Source organism: Panthera pardus, unplaced genomic scaffold, assembly GCF_024362965.1.
Source record: "Panthera pardus isolate Hobbes unplaced genomic scaffold, ASM2436296v1 HiC_scaffold_8, whole genome shotgun sequence".
Classification (NCBI taxonomy): domain Eukaryota; kingdom Metazoa; phylum Chordata; class Mammalia; order Carnivora; family Felidae; genus Panthera; species Panthera pardus.
Genome location: NW_026527013.1, coordinates 57,354,960 through 57,368,281, shown reverse-complemented (window position 1 = coordinate 57,368,281; position 13,322 = coordinate 57,354,960).

Here is a 13,322-nt window from a genome sequence, read left to right as displayed (position 1 = left end):
TGAAAGTACAAGAGAAACAATGAATAACATTGGTAGATTGTACCAATATTCAATACACTGGTTGTGATATTATGTTTTATTAATTTTACTAGTTTAAAAAATTGAGCTGGAACACTACCTAAAATTCACCTTTTTAAATATACAACTCATGGTTCTCAGTGTCTTTGGAATTGTGTACCCACCGCCGCTAATTGTAGACCTCACTCCTAAAAGAACCTGGTATCTATTAGAAGTCAATCTGCATTCCTCACTCCCCTTCCTTCCCCAACCATTAATCTACTTTCTGTCTCAGTGGCTTTTCCTCCTCTGGATATTTCATATAAATGGAATCATACAATATGTGGCCTTTTGTGTATCTGGCTTTTTTCACTTAGCATAATGTTTTCGAAGTTCAGCTATGTCATAGCATGAGTGAGTACTTCATTCTTTTTTATTGCTGAATAATATTCCATTTTATGGATATGCCACATTTCATTTATCATGCATTATTGGTTGATAGGCATTTGGGTTGTTTCTACTTTTTGGCTTTCATGAATGATGCTGCTATGAACATTTGTATACCAGTTTTTATCTGACATGTATTCTCATTTTTCTTGGGTGTATACCTAGGAGTAGAAATGCTAGGTTATATGATAACAGTTTAATGTTATAAACAGTTAATTTTCCAAAGCATCAGCACCACTTTATAGTCCCACCAGCAATTTCAATATCAATTTCAGTTTCTCCACATCCTCACCAACACTTATTGTCTTTTTGATTTTTTTATTGTCTTTTGATTATAGCCATCCTAGTGGGTGTGAAATGGTATCTCATTGTGGTTTTGATGTGCATTTCCTCAATGGTTCATGATATTTTGGGTTCTTACATGCCATTTGTATGCATTCCACTTTGAAGAATTGTCTATTTTAATGCTTTGCTCATTTTAAAATTGTTTTTTTTTAATTCTAGAGTTGTAAGATATTTTTATATATTCTGGATACTAGATCCTTATCATGTATATGATTTGCAAATATTTTCTTACATTCTGCGACTTGTCTTTTTGTTACTTGTTTTACAATGTCATTTGAAGATGAAAAGTTTTTTTTTTTTTTTTAATGAGGTCCAGTTTATTTTTTCTTTTGTTGCTTGTTCTTTTGGTGTCATATATAAGAAATCATTGCTTAAGCCAAGGTCATGAAGATATATCCTTATGTTTTTTTACCTAAGAATTTTATAGTTTTACCTCTTAAGTTTCAGATCTTTGGCTCATTTTAGTTTTTGTATATGGTGTGAGGTAGGGGTCCAACTTCATTTTTGTTTTGTTTTTTTTTTTGTTTTTTGGATATCCAGTTGTTCCAGCACCATTTGTCAAAAAAGACTGTTCTTTCACCCATTGAATTGTGTTTGGTCAATTTGACCTTTGACAATTGTGGTTTTGACCTTTGTCAAAAATCAGTTGACACTTAGGGTGCCTGGGTGGCTCAGTCAGTTAAGTGCCTGACTCTTGATTTCAATTCAGGTCATGATCTCACAGTTTGTGGGTTTGAGCCCTGCATCGGGCTCCGTGCTGACAGTGTGGATCCTGTTTGGGATTCTGTCTCCCTCTCTCTCTCTGCCCCTCTCCTGCTCACTCTCTATCTCTCTTTCTCTCTCTCAAAATAAATAAATAAACATTTAAAACATTAAAAAAAAATCAATTGACAATAATGTACGGCTTTATTTCTGGACTCTAAATTCTGTTCCATTTATCTATACACTATGGTTTCACAAAATGTTATTATTGGGGGAAACTGGGTAAAGGACACCTGGCATTTCTCTATATTATTTCTTACAACTGCTCATGAATCTACAGTTATCTCAATAACAATTTAATTTTTTAAAAGCACAGGTTATTTTTAAGCTACATTCTTACCACCACCTGTACCCCTGAACTAAAAGACCTGTCTTATTCTAAGAATTTTTCTAGCCTTTGTCTGAGTTGCCTACTCTCATCCTCCAGGTGGCACCAACTCTCTTTTTTTACTTCTAGTTTTTCACAAGCAAGAGCCGGAAAAGGCCCTGCCAGCGTCTTTTGACAAGTGCAAGGCCCCTTGCCAGACTCTGTCTGTTCACCAGAATGACTCAGGGGCTGTTTCAGGGCTCTGGCCTGCCCTGAAGTTCCCCTCAATTTAACAGGGAGATTCAGACCTGCTGCTTACCTTTGCCTTAGAGGCAGCTTCTAGCCTCATAAAATTAATTCTGGGGTGCCTGGGTGACTCAGTCAGCTAAGCCTCTGACTCTTGATCTCAACTCATGACTTGAGTCCATGAGATGGAGCCCTGTGTTGGGCTCTGTGCTGACAGTTCAGAGCCTGCTTGTGATTCTTTCTCTTCCTCTCTCTCTCTCTCTCTCTGCCCCTTCCCCACTCATGTATGCTTTCTCTCTCTCGCAATATAAATAAATAAAACTTTAAAAAAAGTTTGTAAAATGAATTCCCAAAAGAAGCAGTCCACTATTTTTTCTCTTGTTACACCCACCTTTGAAAGCATTCATTCATTTATTCCATCAGCACCTACGGAGCACCCACTATTATATTACTCTTATAAACATAGCAAGTATTCTATACATGTAAAGTATTATTTTAATAAAGTTAGGCCTTTTTTCAGGATCAGATAATGACTATAATTCCCCACACACTTTTGCAACCTGTAAAGGGCTACACTATAATAAGGTGCGATCATTATTGGGGCAGGAGGATCACAATATAAGTGCGGGCAGACCAGAAGACAGACACTTCATATATTTTATCCTTAACCCACCCAAGCAAAGCTCAAAGTAAACATCACTGTGCTCTTACAGTCACAAAGAATCCAAATCTCAGAGAAGTTATGTACATTGCCAAAGGACACACAGCTACTGAATGACAGAGCTGGCATTCACAGCTAGGTTCTCAGGTTGCCAAAGACTGATGCTTCTTCTCCTGAACTCCCAGCCATCAACTGAAAGGAAATCTCAGGGTGAAGCCACCATCAGGAAGGTTTGTGCTCCACACATAGTTATTAAATGACCAGGGAAATTGGTCAGCCTCTTAGATATGCTTTTCTTACACCATTTCTTCCAAGTATCCTAACACAGTTCTATTTATAAATGATTCCTGAATTTAGCAAGAGACATTTCCCAGATAATGTAATATATTTCTTTTTTTTCTGATTAGGAAAAAAAAGCATATATATTTGGGGGGAAGAAATCATAATACAGAAAAGTAAAATGAAAAGGAGAAAACTATTCCCTTTTTATTACATCTTTATTTACATTTGGTGCATACAAAGGAGTTTATGTAATGCTTGTGTAAGTTTGGGGGCATGATAATGCAATGACCCTCCTGAATTCACCTCCCAAATGCAGATCTAGAACATCACCAATAACCAGAATCCCTCTACATTATCATGCCATACCCACCCCCCAGAAGTCACTAACACCCTGAATTTTTAGTGTATTGTTTCCCTGCCTTTTGAAAAAAAAAAAATCATCTATGTATGCATGCTTAAAGAATGAACTTTGTACATTTTGTTTATTTTTGAGCTTTATAAAAATAGTATCACACCATAAGTAGTATTCCAGGACTTAATGTACTCAGCATTATCGAAGATTTATCTTAAAGTCATGTAGCTGTAGTTTATCCTTTTCATGGCTGTATAATATTCCATTGTGAATATACCACAACATACTTATCTGTTTTCCCAATGCTGGGCATTTAATTTGTTTCCAGGTGTTTTTTTTTTTAATTAAAAAAATTTTTAATGTTTATTTATGTTTGAGAGAGAGACAGAGTGCAAGCAGTGGAGGGGCAGAGAGAGAAGGAGACACACAATCTGAAGGAGGCTCCAGGCTCTGAGCTGTCAGCACAATGAAGGGCTCGAACTCAGGAACTGTGAGATCATGACCTGAGCTGAAGTCAGATGCTTAACCGACTGAGCCACCCAGGCGCCCCTCCAGGTTTTTTTTTTAAGTGTTTATTTATTTATTTTGAGAGAGAGAGAAAGAGAGTGAGAGTGAGTAAACAGGAGCAGGGGAGGGCCAGAGAGAAGAGAGAGAGAGAGAGAGAGAGAGAGAGAGAGAGAGAGAGAGAGAGAATCCCAAGCAGATGTCAGTGCAGAGCCTGATGTGGGGCTTGATCCCACAACACCTGAGATCATGACCTGAGCCAAAATCAAGGGTCAGACCAGACGCTTAACTGACTGAGCCACCCAGGCACCCCTCCGGGTTTTTTTTATTACCCAAAATTGCTGCTATGAACATTCTTGTGCCTGTTTCCTATGCATATATGTAGGAATGCCTCTTGCATATATGTAAGGAGAGGAATTGCCTAGGATATTAAACCTTGCAAGATAATTTCCAATTGTTTCCCAAAGTTGTTGTACCAATTTATAGTCACACCATGAATCCACATCCTCTCCAAGTATTGTTAAAATTAGTTTTTGCCTATCTAGTGGCTATAAATGGAATATGACTGAAGTCTAATTTACTTTTCCCTTTTATCTGTTTATTGGACAATTATGAAACATCTCTGAAATACCCATTCATGTCTTTTGTTGTTGTTTTTTGGTCGCCAATATGTAGGAGTTCTCTTTATCTTGTGAGCGCTAATCTTTGTCAATTACATTTATTACAGATAATCTTCTCTCGGTTCTTGACATGTCTTTTCTTTTTTTTTAAGTTTCTTTATTTTTTGAGAGAGAGAGAATGTGCGCAGTGGAGGGGGGGGGGGGGTGGAGACAGAATGGGAGAGAGAGAATTCCAAAAAGGTTCTGTGCTCTCAATGTAGAACCTTCACAGGGCTCAATCTCACGAACTGTGAGATCATGACCTGAGCCAAAACCAAGAGTCAGATGCTTAACCGACTGAGCCACCCAGGTGCCCCATGACTTATCTTTTCATTTGCTTTATGGTATGTTTTGATAAATAGAAGTGTGAATATTTAATGAATTGAATTATCAATATTTCCCTTTGTGGATAGCATTTTTTGTCTTTTTAGAGAAATATTTCCCTTTCCCAAGGATGGAAAGATATTCTTCTATATCAAATATTGTTCCATAGGACTTTCTCCAGTGATGGATATGTCCTTTATCTGTGATATCCAGGACAGTAGCCACTAACCACATGTGGCTACTGAACACTTGAAATGTGGCTAGTGTGACCCAGAGACTAAATTTTACATTTTACTTAATGTTAATTTAAAAATAATTTGAGGGATGCCTGGGTGGCTTAGTCAGTTAAGCATCTGGCTCTCAAAATAAATAAATGAACAAAAAAAAATAAAAATAATTTAATGTTTTTAAAGGTGTTCTTTATTTTATTTTATTATTTTTGAGAGAGAGAGAGAAAATGCGAGCAGGGAGGAGCAGAGAGACAGAAAGAGAAATCCCAAGCAGGCTCCATGCTGTCAGCACAAAGCCAGATGCAGGGCTTGAACTCACGAACTGTGAGATCATGACCTGAGCCGAAATCAAGAGTCCAACACTAAACGACTGAGCCACCCAGGTGCCCTTCAAAATAAAAATAATTTAAAATAGCCACGTGTGGTTAGTGCCTGATGTATTAAACAGTATAGTTTTATGTTTTCTTCTTTAGAAGAAATTTTGCTTTTCACATTTAATTTCTGACTTCATCTGAAAAATTTGGGTATGGTGTGAGACAAGAAGCCAATTTCATTTTTTTCCAGTATGGATAATCAGCTGCCCCAGCACAATTGATTGAATAATTCTTTCTTTCCACACTGATCTGGACTGCCACTTTTGTCCTGTATCAGTCTTTCACTTATATTCTATTTATACGGTCATATATCAAAGCCCCATTTCTATGGGTGTGTTTCTAGGCTCCCTGTTCTCTATCCGTCAATCCGTCTATCCCTGTGTCAATTCCACAATGTCTTAGTTATCATAGTCTTAGAATAAATCTTGATATCAATATCTGGTAGAGCAAGGCTTTCCCTGTTATCCTTTTTGGAGAATGCCTTGCCTCTTCTTGGCCTCTCCTCCTCCATAGAAATCCTCCAAATAAAGCTTATGCCATAAACAAACCAAACAAACCTGTGGGATTTTAATTAAAATTGCATTAATCTGTAGGTCAATTTGAGTAATCTGAGGCACAGCTATCGATTTTATATATGTATGTAGCTTTTGGCTTTTTAAAAGTTGACCTGGGGTCCTTGCATTTTCCCCAAGGGATCCCACATCCTACTGGAGCCTGATGGGTGCCAGGTGCTGAGTGGTGGGTCACATGTGCACTTCCATGTAATCGTATCACAACCCTAGGTGGCAGGGGTGCTATTGTTGTCTCCGTTTCCCAAGTTAACTGAGGTTTACAGGATTTGATGACTTGCCAGAAGTCATCCAGGGAGGCCCTTGAAGAGCCATGTCTCTGCGACTTCAAAACTCTAGCTTTAATGTACCAAAGTGTCTTTAAACCGCCCCTTAGCTCAGACATTTACTTGTTTCCGGTTTTCCTCTATGTAAGTGACATTGTAATGAACATCTTTGGTATTCATTTTGTCTCTGTTTCTCATTGTTTTCCTGGGTCACATGGGAGGTAGTCCCTTGTTAAAGGATATGGCGATACTGCCTCCCAGAAAGTTCACGTCAGTTCTACTTTCCTGTCTTGTTTTAGTGTCAACATTTACCAGTCACTGCCCCTAGTGAACAACCAGAAAAAGAAACTGACATCTCTACTGCCACTTCTTTGGGTGGGACAGAGTACTAACTCACTCTCTTATGTTATCTCATTTGATCCTCACAATGATGTCAGGAAACTACAGCTCAGAGAGGAACATTCATTTGCCCAGGATCATATAGCAAGCTAGACATGCAAGCAGCCAGAGTGTTACACTTCTTAGAATCTTCCAAAACATTACCCTTGTACTAGGAACAAAATCCAAACTCCCCCCTACGGCCTGTGAATCCCTAATGCCTTGCATACTTCCTCCCTCTCCCACCATGCTCCCTTCCAACCATACTGGTATTCTTTCTGTCCCTCCAGCTCTCCAGGATCCTGCCCACCCCAGGGCCTTTGCCCAACCATCTCCTCACATCTTTTACATGGCTGTTGCTCTTTCAGTCTGGTTTAGCTGAAAGGCCACCTCCTCAGAGAGGTGGCCCTGACCTCCATAGCTAAAGTACCGCCCTCCTCTTTTTCTCGATCTTGTTTTATTTTCCTCACAGCAGTTTGTCATTGTCAGATCGATCATTGATTTGCTTGCTGTATTTGTCAGGATTCTCCAGAGAAACAGAAACAACAGGGTGTATGCATGTGGAGAAAGAGAAATTGATTTACTGTAAGGAATTTTCTCACGCAGTTATGGAAATGGGAAGGTCTGACAATCTGCAGGGTGAGCTGACAATCTGAAGACTCAGGAGAGCCGATGATTTAGTTTCAGTTCGGGTCGAGAGGTCTGAGAACCAGGAGAGCTGATTGCATTGTTCCCAACCAAAGACTGGTAGGCTCAAGACTTAGCAAGTGCTGATGCCTCGATACGAATACAAAGGCAGAAGAGAAGCTGATCCCTCAGTTTGAAGGCAATCAGGCAAGTGTAGTTCCCTCTTATTCAGCATTTTTGTTTTATTCAGGTCTTCAACTGATTGGATGAGGCCCACCCACATTGAGGAGGACAATCTGCTTTACTCGGTCTACTGATTTATTTAAAAAAAATTTTTTTAATGTTTATTTAATTTTGAGACAGAGACAGAGTGTGAGAGGGGGAGGGGCACAGAGCGAAGGAGACACAGAATCTGAAGCAGGCTCCAGGCTCTGAGCTATCAGCACAGAGCCCGACTCTTGGGCTCGAACTCACTGACTGCAAGATCATGACCTGAGCTGAAATTGGACACCTACCGACTGAGCCACCCAGGCACACCTCGGTCTACTGATTTAAATATTAATCTCATTCCAAAACACCCTCACAGAAATACCCAGAAAAATATTTGACCAGATATCTGGGCACTCCATAACCCAGTCAAGTTGACACAGAATTAACCATCACACTTGTTTACTGTCATCTCTCCACCTTTAGCTGCTAAGGCAGCTCCTTGACTGCCCTGTCCCTGGCATCCGGCCCATAGTAGGAACTCGGCAACAGCAGTCGAATGAATGAATGGCAGAGCCTAGACTCCAGCCCTGATCTGAGCAATTCCACATTTATTCTTTTTCTGTAGTAAATTACTTCACGTTGATCACTGATGGTTTCCTGAAAAGAAAATCATGATGTAACATCTCAAGTCAAATCAATGTCTGTGTGCAAGCACGTGATGTGTGTGTGTGTGTGTGTGTGTGTGTGTGTGTGTGTGTGTGTGTGTGATGACAGAGCCCCGGATTGGGAGTCTGAGGGCACTACTCAGCTTCTTGGGGACCCTTGGTTCCCAAGCAACAAATTAACACCCATACTGCTCTTCTCTGAGTGTGGGACCCTGAGCCAACTGCAAGCCCAGTAGACCTGTAGCAGAGCTTCAAGGTTACTGAGAGATGATTTCCTGTCACTGCGAGGTAGGAGGAGAAGCATCCACAGGAGGGGTGAAGTAGCTGAATACTTATTAGTGATTCATCAGCAGCTGGTGACAGTGCATAGAAAGGGTTAGAACATCTTCACCCATCAGACGGAAGAATAATGACCTTCCAGTATATCCAAAGGGAGTATCTGTGATAAGCTCTGAGGCCCGGCCTTCCCCACCCCCCCACCCCCCGTGAGTGCTTTATGTCAACCATAACACCTGGGCCCAGTAAACATTGGATTGTGCCTGGGTCTGGGGATTCTGTAGTCAGAAGGCCCCCAGAACAAGTCTGTCTTTACTTAAACAGCCAAAATACACATGCATGATGTGGTGGAGTGCACACAAATTACACTTGTGTGAATAAAGCAGGAACACACTTCATGTGCAAGGACTTGGCTCCGGCACCCCCCTGGAGGATGTTTATGGTACAGTTTGTGAAGGACCTTTGACTCAGGAACCCCCAGGAAGTTCAGCCATAGGGGTGATTTTGTTGTCTCTTGCAAAAAATGTCATCGGGGACCTACTATGCATATGCATTGTGCTTTGCTTGGAAGAGACTTGACCAAGACTTGGTGCATTGGGGAAGGAAGGGTAGGGAGCTGGATTGCCCAAGAGACAGATTGAACATGTATTTGCAACCCAGCCAAACAGGGGCACCAAGAGGAAAGAGAGAGGGAGAATCCTCGAAATAATCAAATCTTTAATATTTACCACCCAAAAAACACTCAAAATAGCCAGTCAAGGGAAATAAAACTAGAACATTACTGGTTTACATTGTCTTGTTTTTTATTTTGCTTCAGAATTAGGCAAGCAAGCAAAACCTTTTGGTAAATGTGCAAGCTCGAGAGCCACTCAGGCTGGGTTCCAGTTCTAGTCCCACCAGAAGTGCCATAGGCATTTAAACATGATCAATTCTTTCCTATTTTAAAAAGGAAAAAAGGATAAAACCCTCCTGACTACTACCATCTTCCCTTTATCTCACCCTGTCTGGAAAGAACATAGACAAGCCATAAAAATTTTACAGACCATGACTTAAAAAGTTGTCCTTATTCTTCTTTGCCTTCAGGCTTGCTGCTGCCCAGCCCTGCCCACCCCACCCCCACCCTTGGAGTGAGTAGAGTCTGCTCTGCCCAAGGTCCCCACCTTTGTTATGTGATGACTGCGGGAGCTTTTGTTTCAGTTCTCTTCCTCAACCTTTCAGCTGCTTTGGAAACCAAACTCCCTTCTTGGAACTCACAGAATGAAATGGTATATTACTTATTTCTTGCTACGTAAAAATCACCCCAAAACTCAGCTGCCGAAAACAACACACGTTTAGTAAGATACTACCTCATGTGCTTTGGGGTGGCCACTATAGAAAAAACAAACAAACAAAAAACCCAAAACAAACAATCCCCCAGTAAAACCAGTGTTGGCACAGATGTGGAGGAATTGAAACGCTTAGGTACTGCTAGCTGGAATATAAAATGGTGCCATTGCTGTAGAAAACGGTATGGTGATTCCTCAAAAAAATTAGACAGAATTACCATATGATCCAGTAATTCTACTTCTGGGGATATATTCGAAAGAACAGAATATAGGATCTAAAAGAGATATTTGTACACAATGTTTATCGCAGCACTAGTCATAACAGCCAAAAGGTGGAAGCAATCCAAGTATCCATTGATGGATGAATGGGTAGACAAAACGTGGTCTGTACGTACAATGGAATATGATTAAGCCTAAAAGAGGAAGGAAATGCTGACACATGCTGCAGCAGGGATGAACCTTGAGGACATTATGCTAAGTGAAGTAAGCCAGTCACAAAAAGACAAATGCTGTATGATTCCTCTTCCATAAGTCATCTAAAGTAGTCAAAATTATCGTAAGGACAGAAGGTAGAATGGTGGTTACCAGGGTCTGAGATGAAGGAGAAATGACGTTGTTCCGTGGATATAGAGCTTCAGTTTACAAAACGAAGAAGTTCTAGAGATCTGTCATACAACAATGTGAATATAGCCAATGCTACTGAACTGTATGCTTAAAAATGGTTAAGATGAAAAAAAATAAAAATAAAAATAAAAATGGTTAAGATGATAAAGTCTATGTAATGTGCTTTTATCACAATTATACATATATATCTTTATTATCTCATACTTTATATATATACATATATATATGTATATTTTATATATATTATCTCACACTTTAAATATGTATAATATATATATATACTATACATATACCTTTACACCTTAATAAAGGTGTATGTATAATAGATATATATAAAGATATATATCATATATATATATATACATATATATATACACACACACACACATTCATAGGGAGGAGATTAGACAAGGGCATGAGCGCCAGCAGGCAAGGATCCCTGGGGACTATCTTAGAAATCTTGGGGCGCCTGGGTGGCTCAGTCGGTTAAGCATCCAACTTCGGCTCAGGTCATGATCTCACAGTTTGTGAGTTTGAGCCCCGTGTAGGGCCCTGTGCTGACAGCTTAGAGCCTGGAGCCTGCTTCAGATTCTGTGTCTCCCTCTCTCTGTGCACCTCCTCTGCTCACACTCTGTCTCTCTCTCTCTCTCAAAAACAAACATTAAAAATTTTTTTTAAGAATTAAAAACAAAAAAATAAATCTCATAGGCAGAGAAGGCATGTCCAATTAGAAGTAGGTTCCCTCCCATTTTTCAAGAAATGCTTGACTGTCTTAGTCTATATTTTGTTTTCCTACTTTCAGTAGAAACATACATTTAAGGTATCCTCTCCTTTCAGGGTGCCTGGCTGGCTCAGTCAGTAGGGCATGAGCTCTCGATCTTGCAGTTGTAGGTTTGAACCCAACGTTGGGTGTAGAGATTACTTAAATATAAAATCTTAAAATAAAAAAGAAAACCTCTCCTTTCTTTTAACCCTACTAGAAGAAAAGCAGTAATGCAATTGAGATGGTGTCATAGGCTGAATGTTTGTGTCTCCCCCAAATTCATATATGGGAACCTTAATCCCAAATGTGATGGTATTAAGAGGTTTAGATCAGGTCATGAGGCTGGGAGCCTCATGATGGGATTAGTGCCCTATAGGAAGAGGAAGAAAGGAAGAAAGGAAGAAAGGAAGAAAGGAAGAGGATAAGAACCAAGGAAACGCCACGTGAGCACCCAGCAAGAAGGTGTGGCTATTTGCAGGCCAGGAAGCAGGCTTCCACTAGGAACTAGTTCACAGCCTCCAGAACTGTGAGAAATAAATGTCTACAGTGTAAGCCACCCAGTCTATGATATTTTGTTATAGCAGCTCAGGCTGACCAGGACAGAGGGTGAATGACACCTGCCAGGCCTCACACCTCAGCTAATAGGGACAGCCATTTATGACTTATGGCACTTGGCTCTTGGCATACAGGAATTCAGGCCCAGAACGGCCCACATTCCATTTTTTTTCCAGGGAAACTAGAATAGAGATTTCAAAAGAAATACTCTTATTTTGGGGCCATCTGGGTGGCTCAGTCGGGTTAGGTGTCTGACTCTTGATTTTAGCTCAGGTCATGATCTCATGGGAGATTGAGCCCAGCTCTGGGCTGACAGTGGAGCCTGCTTGGGATTCTCTCTCTCTCTCTCTCTCTCTCTCTCTCTCTCTCTCTCTCTCTCTCCCCCCCCCTCTCCGCCCCTCCCACCCCTCAAAAGTAAATAAGTAAACTTAAAAAAAAGTTTAAGGGGCACCTGGGTGGTTCATTTGGTTAAGCATCCAACTCTTCATTTCAGCTCAGGTCATGATCTCCTGTTTTGTTAGTTCCAGTCCCGCGTGTGGCTCTATGCAGACAGCGTGGAGCCTGCGTGGGATTCTCCTTCTCTCCCTCTCTCTGTGCCCCTCCCCTGCTCACACTCTCTCTCTGTCTCTAAAAATAAATAAAAATAAACCTTTTTTTAAAAGCATTGAAAAAAAAAAAGAAATACATAGTTGAAATTTTAGCAACTAATTCAAAATGTTTTAAAATATTGTGCAGGCCAAGAAGACAGACCAAAAAAAACATATATGCTCCAGCCCAATGATGCCTGTAGATACCACATTGCACCCCCTTCTCTTTTTCCTTGGCTTCTGTGGGGGAGGGGTCACACTGCCCTGGTTTCCCACTTAATTTTTCAGCTGCTGTTTTGCTAGATGCTTTCTTCTCACAACATCAGACATTGACGTTGCTTAAGGCTCTGCCCTACGTCTTCTCAAGCGAGAACTCAACATACTTCCGTGGGTTATCTCAGTTACCCCCAGACTCCATTTACTACTTATGTGGCGACCACTCCTAAATCCACATCTTCCACCTAAAACAGCTCCAGAACCAGGGCAACATAATAAGTGTCTTCTCAGTGCCACGTTCCCTAATCCAGTCCATCCCCCTGTCTCCAGCCTAACCCATTGGCTGCCCCTTCTTGGCTCCTCACCTGGTCAATGACACCACCCCAGTTGCCTAACCCAGAAACCTGGAACCATCCTGACGTCTTCTTTCCCCTCATTTGTCACATCCAATCTATCTACATTCTTCCCTGTCTCTTCGGCAAATACATGCAAAGTTCCTTCTTATGGACCAGGCTGTGCGCTTGGCTTTGGGGATCAGCAACAAACAGGACAGGAAAGATCTCTGCTCTCTCAAAGCCCACACTCTAGCTGAGACAATAGTTTAAAACTTATTTCTTCAGCTTGAAAATTAATGTAAAATAGGACTTAACTGGCACATAATAAGTATGCTCAACAACTGCTTGTTGTTAGAGAAAGTTCTGGGCTGGGCTGAGGTAGAAGAGGTGGAGAGAGAGAATGGGACCTACACAGGAATGTTTCAGAAGCAGAATC